The following is a 12,842-nucleotide window of genomic DNA, read 5'->3' as shown; positions in this document are numbered from 1 at the left end:
GCTCTGAGCTTCCTGACTCTCACTGAAGCTGCCCCCACCCTCCCACCACGAGGCCGCTTACAGTGGGCAGTTTTCAGTTTTCTCTCTCTCTCTCTCTCTCTCTTCTACCTTCTCCTAGCCACTGCCTGGATTTGCAGCTCGCTTTTCTCTGCCATTTTTCTCTTAGATCCTAATAAAATTGTCCCCAAGCTTCAGAGAGAGAGAGAGAGAGAGAGCATTTAGCACAGGCAAGCCTCAAACTCAAAATCCTCCTTCATCAAATCTCCCAAGTTCTGGAATTCCAGAAATGGGTCACCAAACACGGCACAAAATCCAGAGATGCTGAGGTCTCTCTGTAGACCGTCTTTCATGCGGGGAGATTCTGAGGTAGATGGTAGACTGAGCCCCGGAAAGGCAGACTTTTCCATGTCAACTTGACTGGATCTGTAACATCTATGGGGCAAGCGTCTAGACACAGCTGTGAGGGTTCTTCTAGTCTCCGGGCAAACTTGTGAGGAATTCATTATGAAGTTGAGGTGGGAAGACCCACCCTAACAGTGGACACCACCCTTCCCTAGGCTTGGGTCCTGGACTGTAGAAGAGGGAGGAAGGGAGCTCAACACAGGCGTGCATTGCTCTACTTCCTGTGGATTTGGTGTGACCAGCTGCTTAAAGATCTCCAGCCCTGGCTTTTGCTGTGGTGGACGGTACCCTTGAACTGTGAGCTAAAGTAAGCCCTTTCTCCCTTAAGTGGCCTTCGTCAGGGGGTTACCACAGCAACAGAAGAAACTGACACACCCCAGCGGAGCTCCTGATGTGGACTCTTATTTCCTCAGGAACTATCAAGGGTAAGGATGAAGTGGGAGGGAAAAGGAGATGGAAAGGATATGAGATTGAGAAGTGTGGCGGCACTCCTGTTGGGCTACACCAGGCCTGGCTCCAGAGAGTAGCACTTAGCCCTAACTCGTCTTTTGTTTAGCAGATGCCTTTTGTTTCTCTTGTTGCCTTATGTGAATCCTGTCTCAGAGTCTTCCAGGGACACAAAGGCCTATGCAAAACTTGGTTCAGGAAACCGGGAAGACTGTGGTACCTGATGAATCAACGGACTTGCACTTGGCATTGTATTTTTGGGAGTTTCTTTCAGGTTGTTTTGAACACATGGAAATCAACTGGCTACACTGTAAATACTGAGAAAAATAGAAATGCCCTGGGCTAAGGGAAAGTGCTTCAGTCCTGAGAGACTAGTTCCTCCTGCAGCCCCAAAAGGCTGGATTCATTCTTAAGGTGCCTCGGAGTCTTTGTTCAACGGTCTGGTCCCGAGTGAACCCACACACCCATGCCTCAACACTTCTTACTAGAGAAGGGAAAGGGTCACCTGACACCCACCCCAGCCACACATAGTCCTTCCTCTTATTCCTGAGCATCTCTGTGCATGTCAACACGTTGGCAGAGCGGGAGTCCAGGGAAGGTTTCACGGAGTCCTTACAGCTCAGTCTTATCGGGCTGTGATCTACTGCCAGGTGGGTGTCATCTGAAAGTTCCACTAGGGTTGTGGAGGTCTGCTTCCAAAATGACACGTTCACATGGCTGTGGCAGGTAGTCACAGCTTGCCACGTTTGCCTGAATGCCCTCAAGATGTGACTGTTGTAAAATGAGAAGTTGAAGACATTGTCGTGTATGACCTAGCCTTAGAAGCAACACCTTATCAGCCATTGTCTGGGTCACAGCCCTGCTTCAGAGAGGGACACTCTTACACAAGGGTGTGGCTATTGTTGTGCCCAGATCTCAGGGACCCCCAAAAGACCACCACAGAGACCAAATCCCATCTGTAAAAACAAAGAGCCTTTATTTTCAAGCTCTGAGCTTCGTCTCTCTGTCTGTCAGATGCAGTGGTGAGAGCAGAGAGCCCAGAGCCCAGGCAGGTTGGGGTTACTATCATAGCAGAGGTTGGGGAGAGGGGATTTCCAGGGTTCAGGACCCTGATTGGCTGACATTTGTCTGAGGGTATAAAGAATGTTTGGAACGTCAGGTATTTGCTCTTAGATGCAGGCCCCACTGGGTGGGATCAGCTTATGGCTTTTCCTGGGTCCAGGTGTGACAGACACCTTTACTCCCTGAACTGGAGAAACTGAGGCAGGGAGTTTCAAAGTTTGACACCAGCCTTGGGTACATCTAGAGACTCTCCCCAAAAACAAACAAACAAACAACAAGCTCCTTCCTCCCTCCCTCCCTCCCTCCCTTCCTCCCTTCCACCCACCCACCCACCCTCCCTCCCTGTCTTTCTTTCTTTCAAGACAGGTTCTTACTACATGTAGCCCTGGCAGGCCTGAAACTACCTGCACAGAGCAGGCTGGTCTTGAACTCCACCTGCCTCTGCCTCCTGAGGGCTGGGATTAAAAGTGTGGGTCGCTACACCCAGCTTTACAAATAACTTTTAAAACCTACAGAAAGTTAAGTTAGTTTGGACTATGTGTCTCAGGAATGGACTAGCCTCTTCATTTGAGTGATCTGGGCAGAAGTGTGTGCAGTGGTTTCCTGTGGGCACTTTGGAGAGAAGTAGGTCCCTCTGTATAGAGACAAAAATATTAGTTGCCTTAGAGAAAAGGAAAACACTTGTCTGATAAAGAAAGGAAATTGAGCTGGGCGGTGGTGGCGCACGCCTTTAATCCCAGCACTCGGGAGGCAGAGCCAGGCGGATCTCTGAGTTTGAGGCCAGTCTGGTCTACAGAGCGAGATCCAGGACAGGCACCAAAACTACACAGAGAAACCCTGTCTCAAAAACAAAAAAACAAACGAAGGAGGAGGAGGAGGAGGAGGAGGAGAAAAAGAAGAAGAAGAAGAAGAAGAAGAAGAAGAAGAAGAAGAAGAAGAAGAAGAAGAAGAAGAAGAAGAAGAAGAAGAAGAAGAAGAAAGGAAATTGAACACCAAACTGTCACTCTGAACTCAGAGCTATCCGTGCCCCCACCCCGAAAGGCATGTGCTGGTCTGTTTAAGCTTACCAAACTCCCATGAACTTAGAGCGTGGAGACAATAGAAATTTATTTCTCATGCCAGACGTGGTAGCACATGCCTTTAATCCCAGCACTTGGGAGGTGGAGGCAGGAGGATCTCTGTGAGTTTAAGGCCAGCGTGGTCTACATAGCAAGTTCCAAGATGGCCAGGACTGTATAAAGAGACCCCCATCTCAAAAACAAACAAACTATGGAACAAACAACAAAAAGAAAACTTCGTTTCTCAATGTCCTGGAGGCTGTGGCCAATTGAATGTCTGGTGAGTGCCCTTTTCTGTCTCATAGATGGCCACCTCACTGTGTGGTAGAAGGGGCAAAGAGGCTGTCTGGGTCTCTCTTCCAAAGACACTGACTGCATTCATGAGGGCAGACCCTCATGAGCTAATTTCCTCTCACAGGCCGCACATTCTAATATTATCCACTGCTGACTGTTACCACAGAAATCAGGGGTTGGGAGAGACCAACGTCCAGACTACAGCAGTCTGAATCTTCACTCTTTTCTCTGCTCAGCAAAATGTTCCACGTGGGATAAAGCTCCTCCCACTGTGAGACTAGTGCAGCCATAGCTCAGGGGTGTGAACTTATCACCTGCTTTCTGGGTGACCTTGTAAAGCACACCTCCACAGCTGCCAGGAAGGCACATACCTGGGATCTCCCTCTCAGAGAACACTGCCCACAGGCTGCAGGGGTCACAGCTTCAGACCAGCAGCTTTCAGGAGCAGCCAGATACTTCGAGATTGCCAGGAGTGATTGGGCATGCTGGGTACACAAATACCAGACCTTCCTTCCTTCCTTCCTTTCTTTCAATAACTCTGTGTGTGTGTTTTGTGTGTGTGTGTGTGTGTGTGTGTGTGTGTGTGTGTGTGTGTGTGTGTGTGTGTGTAAGCAGGTACAGAGGCCAGAGGAAGACACTGGGTGTCCTTCTCTACGACAGTTATAAACTTGGAGTCAGAAAGCCCCAGTACTGGGGTTACAGGTGTGTGTGACTCTGTCCAGCTTTCATGTTGGGTACTGGGTGTTGAAACTCGGAGCCTCATATACACACCACAAGAATGCTTACCCACTGAGCCATCTCCCCAGGCATGATGTCTGGCTCTTTCTATACTAAGAAGACTCTTCTATCTACTCTGGACCTGATCATGGTTCCCTCGGAACTGAAAGATTGCCATCAGCTCTTACTATGCAAGCTTCCTTTGTTATGGAATAATATTTTTGTGCAGTGAAGATGTGTCACTCTGATTGGTTTAATAAAATGTTGAACAGCCAATAGCGAGGCAGGATTTTGGGGGCAGAGAAGACATTGGGAAGAGCAAGCAGGATGAGCAATATGGAGATGAGGTAATAAAGCCATGAGGCAGAAAGTAAATTAATAAAAATGGGTTAAGTTATAAGAACTCGTTAGAAACAAGCCTAAGCTATTGGCCGAACTTTCATAATTAATAATAAGTCTCTGTGTCATGATTTGGGAGCTGGCTGGAGGGACAGACTCACAACGTTCCTTCCTCCTTCCTCTCCCCTTTCCTTCATAGGTCAGAGCCCCACCTTATGTCACCCAATTCCCGGGGAGATGGGAACAAACATCTACTCACCTCAGATTGGGGACCAATGACAGGCCAAAAAGTGCAGATACTAGCCAGAGTTCAACTTGGTGAACCAGTGAATTTCATTTGGTGGTTACTTACAGGAGTATGGGTGAGGGGTTACAGGCACAGAAATGACTCAAGACAGCTGCATCACCAAAGCCCCCCCCAGCATGGATGATGGCTCACAAAAGCTGGAACTTGGAGCTCACTGTACAAGTTGCAGGCCGCTCAGCAAGGGGGAATTGTCAGCTTTTTCAGGCAGCTGGTCTGGTCTAGGCAGCTGGGCTAGACTCTTCCTCCTCCAGACACCTTGGGTGGTGTCTTTCGCTTCCAGATGGCTCAGCTGGTCTTCGCCTCTTCTGGGCAGCTCAGCTTGGCTGAGGACTTCCCTTTGGGACATCCTGTGTCTTAACAAGCTTCCCTTCAAGATGGAAGGTTTTAATCTCAAGGGAACTGCTCCACGGTACCCCCACCACAGTCACAGGGTCCTCTCTGCTCCCTGCCATCTATTCTTTCAAGCTGGTTCTCCAGGAAACCTCCTGTCCCTCTAACTGGACTCAGCCCCTGTCTTCATGAGGAGCTAAGGTGGCAGAGCCTTCCTGGGCCATTGACCCATGTCTGTCCACACTCAGGAGAGCACAGGACTGGCATTATAGTCTTAAAAGCCTCCATCATCACTAAGAAGTAAAGTAGAAGTGTGGTTTCCCCGACAATGCAGAGGACCCAGTGGGCTCCAATTTCAGCCACATCAGCTACTTCCCAAGGCCTTGGCTCTCACAACCATTGGGCCTCCATATGAAAGCATCAGAGAGGGAGTTTGGAGGCAGAGAAAGAGCCTTTGGGTCCTAACCTAGTCTCTGCTACTGACGTTCCTGCTCTGGACTGTCCTTACTCCATTTGCACCATGGGACTTTGGTTTAACCTTGGTGAGGAAAGGCAGAAATGGGGCTTTAAGGAATGACTTACTTTGGGGCCAGCAAGATGGCACAGCAGGTAAAGGTACCTGCTGCCACGTCTGGTGATCTGGGTGCCATGCCCCAAACTTGTATGGTGAAAAGAATCAACTGCAAGTTGTTCTTTGACCTCCAAACTGTGCGCACTTGTACACACACACACACACACACACACACACACACACACACACACACACACACCATAAAATGGAAGGCAGGGGATGTAGCTGAGTTTGTAGAGTATAGAGCCCTGGGTTTGATCCCTCACATAAAACAAGGTGTAGTGGTACACACCTGTGGCCTCACTACTTGAGAGGTAAAGGTAGGACGATCATAAATTCAAGGTCATTTTCAGCTACTCAGTGAGTTAAAGACTAGCCTGGTTACATGAGACCCTGCTCCTTCTACCTACCACCACCACCACCTCCATCATCACCTCCATCGCCACCACCACCACCTCCACCACCTCCACCACCACCACCACCACCTCCACCACCACCACCACCATTTCCACCACCACCACCACCACCACCACCACCACCACCACCACCACCACCACCCAAAAACAGAAAGAAAAGCATTAATTACAGTGGTAGGACTTAATTACTGTGGTGATACACACCCATAATTCCAGCTCTCAGGGATGCTGAGGAGAAAGGATCACAAGTTTGAAGCCAGTCTGAGCTACATAGCAAAATTCTATCTGAAACACAAAGGAACAAACAAAGATGGACCAGACCAGATAGTTCATAGGCAGGAAGCTACTGTCCTCCCATGCTACAGATAAGGCCCAGTTCTAAGGGGAGCTGGGCAACTTCCTGGGATCCAGGAAGGTCCAAGACCAGGGAATGAGCATCCTGTCCTCATGTGTGAGCATAGCAAGGACCAGGTTCTTCCTCTATCCTGCCCTACCCCCACAGCCATCAAACTTGAGGAAGCTCAGCTCTTCCCTGCCTCCCACAGTGTCCTGGTCCTGCTGACATTATGCACACATGGAAGAGAAATCTGTGAGATTCCAGAGGGGCCGGAGTGTGGGAACCAGGATACATGTTGTTGGCACCGTCCCAGGCTGAGACTACTCTGGAGCCCCTGGGTGCTGCCAAGGGGGCTCTGGAATGTGTCTGGAGCCTCTGGCTTCCTCCACAGCAGGCTGTCCCTTAGGGCCTGGGAAAGTTGGGAGGTTCTGAAGGTCATTCCAGCTCAGCCATTTCAGGACTTGGACTACTTCAACATGGGAGTGGGGAATGGGTGAGCATCCAGCCCCAGGGCTGCCCGTCCCTCTCAGGAATCCCCCTCTTCTCTGGACAATATGACCATCATGACCTCTATAGTCCATGGCTAAGAAAAAGGAATCAAGCCAATATTGTCACCCACATTACGCAGAAAAGGAATAGGGAGTATGTGTATGTGTTAAGACAGACAAATAGACAAAGACAGATGGTCTCACTCTCATCTCCACCGGCCCCAGGGGAAGCTACGCATTGCCTGTTCCACACATGTGGCTCCCAGCAGCTGCACATTCCGTCAATGACCAGCTGTGGTGGCAGCTGTGGAGGTGGGGGGGTGAGCACTGATGGGTCCCAGGAGGGAGGGGGAGGACAGGAAGGGCCTGAGATGAGCAGGGGTCAGGGGGTGAGCCGAGGAAGCCCACAGTGTTCCCAGGCTGGAACACAGAGTGGAAAAGCAGCCGCTAGGAAACTGACATCTGGGCCTTGGCACGGAGGATCTGGGGAGGTCAGGGCAGCCCCGAATGCCCTAACGATTGCTTGGCGCATGAAGAGAAAGGCTATGTAGTGAGATACGTGGGCCTGAATCTCAGCCAGGCCTCACAAGAGACACAGGTTTGGGAATGACTGTAGGAAGTGAAGCTACGGGTGTGAAGGAATCACCTAGGGAGGGGATGGGTAGAGACAAAGACTGACCATGGGATGCAGCCTCCACACACCAGGCACTGTATGGTGTCTCATTCATTTCCTCCCTACAAGTCTGCAGCGGGAAGATTTTCAGCATAGCCCACTTTATAAATGAGGAAAGGAAAGCCTCACTGTGTGCACCGGGAAGCATTCCTGGCGCTCTGTGGATCGCAAGGCCTCAGGCACAGAGGAAGCAGCAAGACCCTGCAAAGAGGCCATACGGCCCCGAGGTGCTACGCAAAGGGACAGTCCTGGTAGTGACTGTGCATTCTTCCCCGTGATCACAGCACTGCCTCCTCCACAGAGAAGGTAGAGACCTTCAGGGTCCCTCCCACTCCGTCTTATCTCTTGACATTCAACCATCCTGTGCCAAATGCCTACTATGTGCCAGACTCTGGCGGACAATGGGAGTTGACAGTAACCAAGCCTGGCACAGTTGCCGCTTTTATGGGGTTCCAAAGCAGTCCCCAAGACAGACATAAATTGTTGCACAATTCTTAATTTGCCAGCTGCTGCCAGAGCATCTCTGACCCCCTACCCCCCTGTTTTCCCACAGTATGAGAGGCCCCGTGGTCAGCCCAGCAGAGGGCTCTGGAAACTTGGTTCCACATCTGGCACACATGGTGACTAACTGTTTGTAGCCTGGGCCACATCTGTTTGGTGATCTGAGAGACGATGGGACTGACCTAGCATGACCTCAGGGATCGAGAAAGTGTCATCAGAGCTGAAACCTGTCCCTGAATATCTCCAACTTGACAAGGGAAGTGGGAGAATAGCAGCCTTTCCCTGTCCCCCTCCTCTCAGACTGGGGCTGCCTGCAGGACACTCCAAGGGCCCCCAGACTTACCCCTCTGCCTGCAGCTGAACCCTTCACCATCAGCCGACCATCAGCCGACAGATGGCTCCTGCTGGCCCCGGGATGGCTTGTGTTCTCTCTCCCACTGACCCATTCCCTAGACACACCCACTTCTGCATCCTCAGAACTTCAGACAGATCAGCAAGACACACCCACTTCTGCATCCTCAGAACTTCAGACAGATCAGCAAGCCCGAGGGATCCTCAGCACCGGGCGTACAAGCATGCCCCGCCACACTCAACTTTTTTCTTGTTGTGTTTATGTTTTTGTTTTTTTAGACAGGGTCTCACTGTGTGACCCTGGCTGGCCTGGAACCCAACTCATAGAGATACACCATGACCAGCTTCGAAGCCTTTTTGTAATGCCTACCCATCTTAAAACAAAGTAAAAGCAAACAGACTCTAGCTAGACTCGACTCTTCTCTTGCCCTGGCTTAGTGTCCCGCCCCAGGGAAGCTTCTCAAACAAGGCTTCTGGCAGCACATCATTATTGCATACCTATTACCTGCTGTCCTTAGTCGGGGTTTCTATGGCTGTGAAGAGACACCATGACCACGACAACTCTTACAAAAGATAGCATTTAATTGAGGTGGCGGCTAACAGTTTCAGAGGTTTCGTCCATTATCATCATGGTGGGGATCCCGCATGGTGGCTGGGAGCGTGGCAGCATACAGGCAAAGTGCTGGCTACATCTTGATTAGAAGGCAACAGGAAGATGTAGCACAAATCTTGAAAGGTCTTATTAATAAAAATCAAACCTGAGGCCAGTTATTGGGGTGAATGCTGGAAGATCAGAGAAGCAGAACAAGCCACAGCCACCTCACCTCGCCATTTCCTCAGCTGATCCTGTTTCCTCAGGCTGAAAGCCTCTGTGTCCTCATATCCTAATGGATCTCAGCTGAACTGCTGCTCTAAAGCCTAAAAGCTTAACTGACCTCTAGTTCCTGGTTTTCATGCCTTATATACCTTTCTGCTTTCTGCCATCACTTCCTGGGATTAAAGGTATGAGTCACCATGTCTGCCTGTTTCCAGTGTAGTTTTGAACTCACAGAGATCCGAATGGATCTCTGCCTTTGGAATGCTAGGATTAAAGGTGTGTGTGCCACCATTTTCTGGCCTCTGTGTCTAGTGGCTGTTCTGTTCTCTGACCCCAAATAAGTTTATTAGGATGCACACTATTTTGGGGAACACAATATCACCACAGGAAGTGGACTGTGACACTTGAGTGAAGCTTAAGCAAAAGAGACCTCAAAGCCTGCCCCCACCATGACACATTTCCTTCAACAAGGCCACATCTCTCAGTAGTGTCACTCTCTATGAGCTTATAGGGGCCAATTACATTCAAACTACCACACCTGCCAAACATGTTCCAGGTGCTGGATACTTCACAGTAAACACCAGACACATATTTCTGCTGCCAATCACCTTACCTTCTTTTTTTTTTTTTTAAGATTTATTTATTTATTATGTATACAGAAGAGGGTGCCAGATCTCATTACAGATGGTTGTGAGCCACCATGTGGTTGCTGGGAATTGAACTCAGGACCTCTGGAAGAGCAGTCGGTGCTCTTAACCTCTGAGCCATCTCTCCAGCCCCACCTTACCTTCTTATGAGACCTTTACAGTAAATAACTAGACATATCTAACATTATGTAAATTATGTTGACGGATGCTGTGGGAAAGGATATGGTGAGTTGGAAGGCATAGACTGATTGGAGGCTTCTGGCTACAGGGCAGTGAGGAGAGTCCTCTCTGGGGATGTGACATTTAAGCAAAGACCTGGATGGAGTGAGAGCTGCTAAGATCAGACACAAGCAAGATTCTTTTCTGAAGAAAAGTCAGCACATTCAAGGCTCAGAGTCAGGGAACAAGCATGGAGCTTGGGGGAGGAAGCCAGGAAGGCTGAAGTTGGGGCTGGAGAGAGGCAGAAACAGGCAGGATGAAGCTGAAGAGATAGTCAGGGGCAAGAACTAACCAGTTGACCATACCTCTGGTGTCCCCTGGACCATTCTGGAATAAATACTAGTACTGCATCCCTTCAATCTTAAAGATGCTGAGGGCTAGATGATAAATTATACACACACCCCAAGTAGACGCACGGAAAGCAACTAGCATTTGGTTTAAGATGTGATGAGAAGCCTGTGGGTGGTACGGAGTGGGAGGTGACATGCTCTGATGACATTTTAAAAGATCACAACCACCAGGTGGTAGTGGCACACTCCTTTAATTCCAGCACTTGGGAGGTAGAGGCAGGTGAGCTCTGTGAGTTCAAGGTCAGCCTGATCTACAGAGCGAGTTCCAGGACAATCAAATCTGTTACACAGAGAAACCCTGTCTCGAACCCCCACCCCTAAAAAAAAAAAAAAAAAAGGATCACAGCCAAGTCCTGGCAGTTCTCTTTGGGTTCCTACGGTGCCTTCTTAGTTCTCCTAGCCTTCTGAGTATCCTCTCCTTCCTGGGCTACTGGCTTGCAACCTGCTCTGGTGTCTCTTCTCCAGAACCTTTCATGTGTTCAGCCTTTTACATTGCTGCATGACACTGTCAACTGCAAAGTTCATACTCAAGAGCTGTGCAATAGAGGTTCGTTCTTTCTTTTTTTCTTTCTTTCTTTCTTTCTTTCTTTCTTTCTTTCTTTCTTTCTTTCTTCCTTCCTTCCTTCCTTCCTTCCTTCCTTCCTTCCTTCTTTCTTTCTTTCTTTCTTCTTTTTTTTTTTTTTTTTTTGGTTTTTCGAGACAGGGTTTCTCTGTGTAGCTTTGCGCCTGTCCTGGAACTCACTTGGTAGTCCAGGCTGGCCTCGAACTCACAGAGATCCGCCTGGCTCTGCCTCCCGAGTGCTGGGATTAAAGGCGTGCGCCACCACCGCCCGGCTCTTTCTTTCTTCTTTAACACACAAAAAAATCCACTGTTTTAAGTAAACTTTTCATTTTGTGTCGGGTACAAGTGGTCCATGATCTACAGATTGGGCATGCCTGTATGGAGTTTCTTCGATCAGTACTTCTCAGCTGGGGGTGATTTCTCTCATTTGGTATTCTCTGCATTTTTTTCCTGGAAAATGCTACTTGCAGCAGTTAGCCAGTCTTGAATACTAGCAGCAGGAAGGTTTGAGAAGGCCTGTGCTGAGTGAGGCATCAGAGGAGCTCCACATACAATTAAAGATGTGCTAGTAGCCACAGCAGAGGGAGAAAAAAAGCCAGGTATAATGGCTCACACCTGTCATCTTGGCTCTCAGGAGGCTCAGGCAAAAGGCTCTCAAGTTAACATCAGCCTGGACTATGAACTGACGTCAGAAAGAGGACAAAAGAATAGGGAGATGAGGAGGGAAGGAGGAAGTGAAAGAAAGTAGTAGGATTTAAAAAACATATAAAGTGCCGGGAGGTGGTGGCGCATGCCTTTAATCCCAGCACTCGGGAGGCAGAGCCAGGCAGATCTCTGTGAGTTTGAGGCCAGCCTGGTCAACAGAGCGAGATCCAGGACAGGCACCAAAACTACACAGAGAAACCCTGTCTCGAAAAACCAAACATATATATAGCTTTTTTTAACTTAAAAAAAATTATGGTCTGGAAAAATGGCTCAGCAAGTAAAGGTGCTTGTCACCAAATCTGGCAGCCTGAGCTGAAACCCTAGGACCGTGGTGGAGGGAGAAAATGAACTCCTACAATCTGCCCTCTGATCTCCACAGGCACACAAACACACACACACACACACACACACACACACACACACACACACACACACACACACACGCATACATACTTGCACACACTAAATAAACAAATAGGTGTAATTTTTAAAAATTCTGTTGTGTTACACTCCAAAATTCAAGCCGTTCCTGTTCCAAGTTCTTCACAGCTGTGTGTGGCTCAAGGCCACTGTGTTGATGGCACAGAACTGAGCTCAGTGCTGGGTTGCAAAGCCTAATGTCTGAGAGCTCTATAAGATAACAAAGCCTAGTTATTCGTCTCTGGAGTCAAACTGCTGTGTGAAATCCCAGCTCCTCCTCCTCTGCCTGTTGGCCATAGGCTGGGTTATTCTTCCTCTCTTCTCTCATTTGTAAAGGTGAGGAAATAATCAATAGCACTACCTGGTCAGCTGGGGGTTAAATGAATTAGAACTTATAGAACACTTAGGACCTTTCCTCACTTAGGACAAGTACTCACCAAACAGTAAATAATAGGCTCCGCCTCTCCATCCATTTGTCCACTCCCATAGCTTTAAAAGACATCTATTACCTAATAACTTCCAAACTTAGATCTTTTTTTCCGAACCCCATACTCCCTATTTAACTGTGCAGTATATTTTGAGGACTTGGGACATCTCTTGTGAACATGTGCACCACAGAGTCCTCACCTTCCCCTGTAAATCCGCCAACCCTTGCTATCTCAGCCAATTACACGGAGGGAGTATCTGCCTTTCTAGGAAATGCATAGTGCACGGATTGGGCAATCTCTATACTGGGTGAGGTGTCCACTACCTTGGCATGTGCCCACAGAAATAATGTGAGAGCATTTGGAACAGTAGAGTGTGGCTTCTTGATCCTGGCTGTTCATGC

The sequence above is a fragment of the Peromyscus californicus genome, unplaced genomic scaffold, assembly GCF_007827085.1.
Source record: "Peromyscus californicus insignis strain IS unplaced genomic scaffold, ASM782708v3 Scaffold_5__1_contigs__length_169319896, whole genome shotgun sequence".
Classification (NCBI taxonomy): domain Eukaryota; kingdom Metazoa; phylum Chordata; class Mammalia; order Rodentia; family Cricetidae; genus Peromyscus; species Peromyscus californicus.
Note: the sequence above shows the minus strand (reverse complement) of the source record.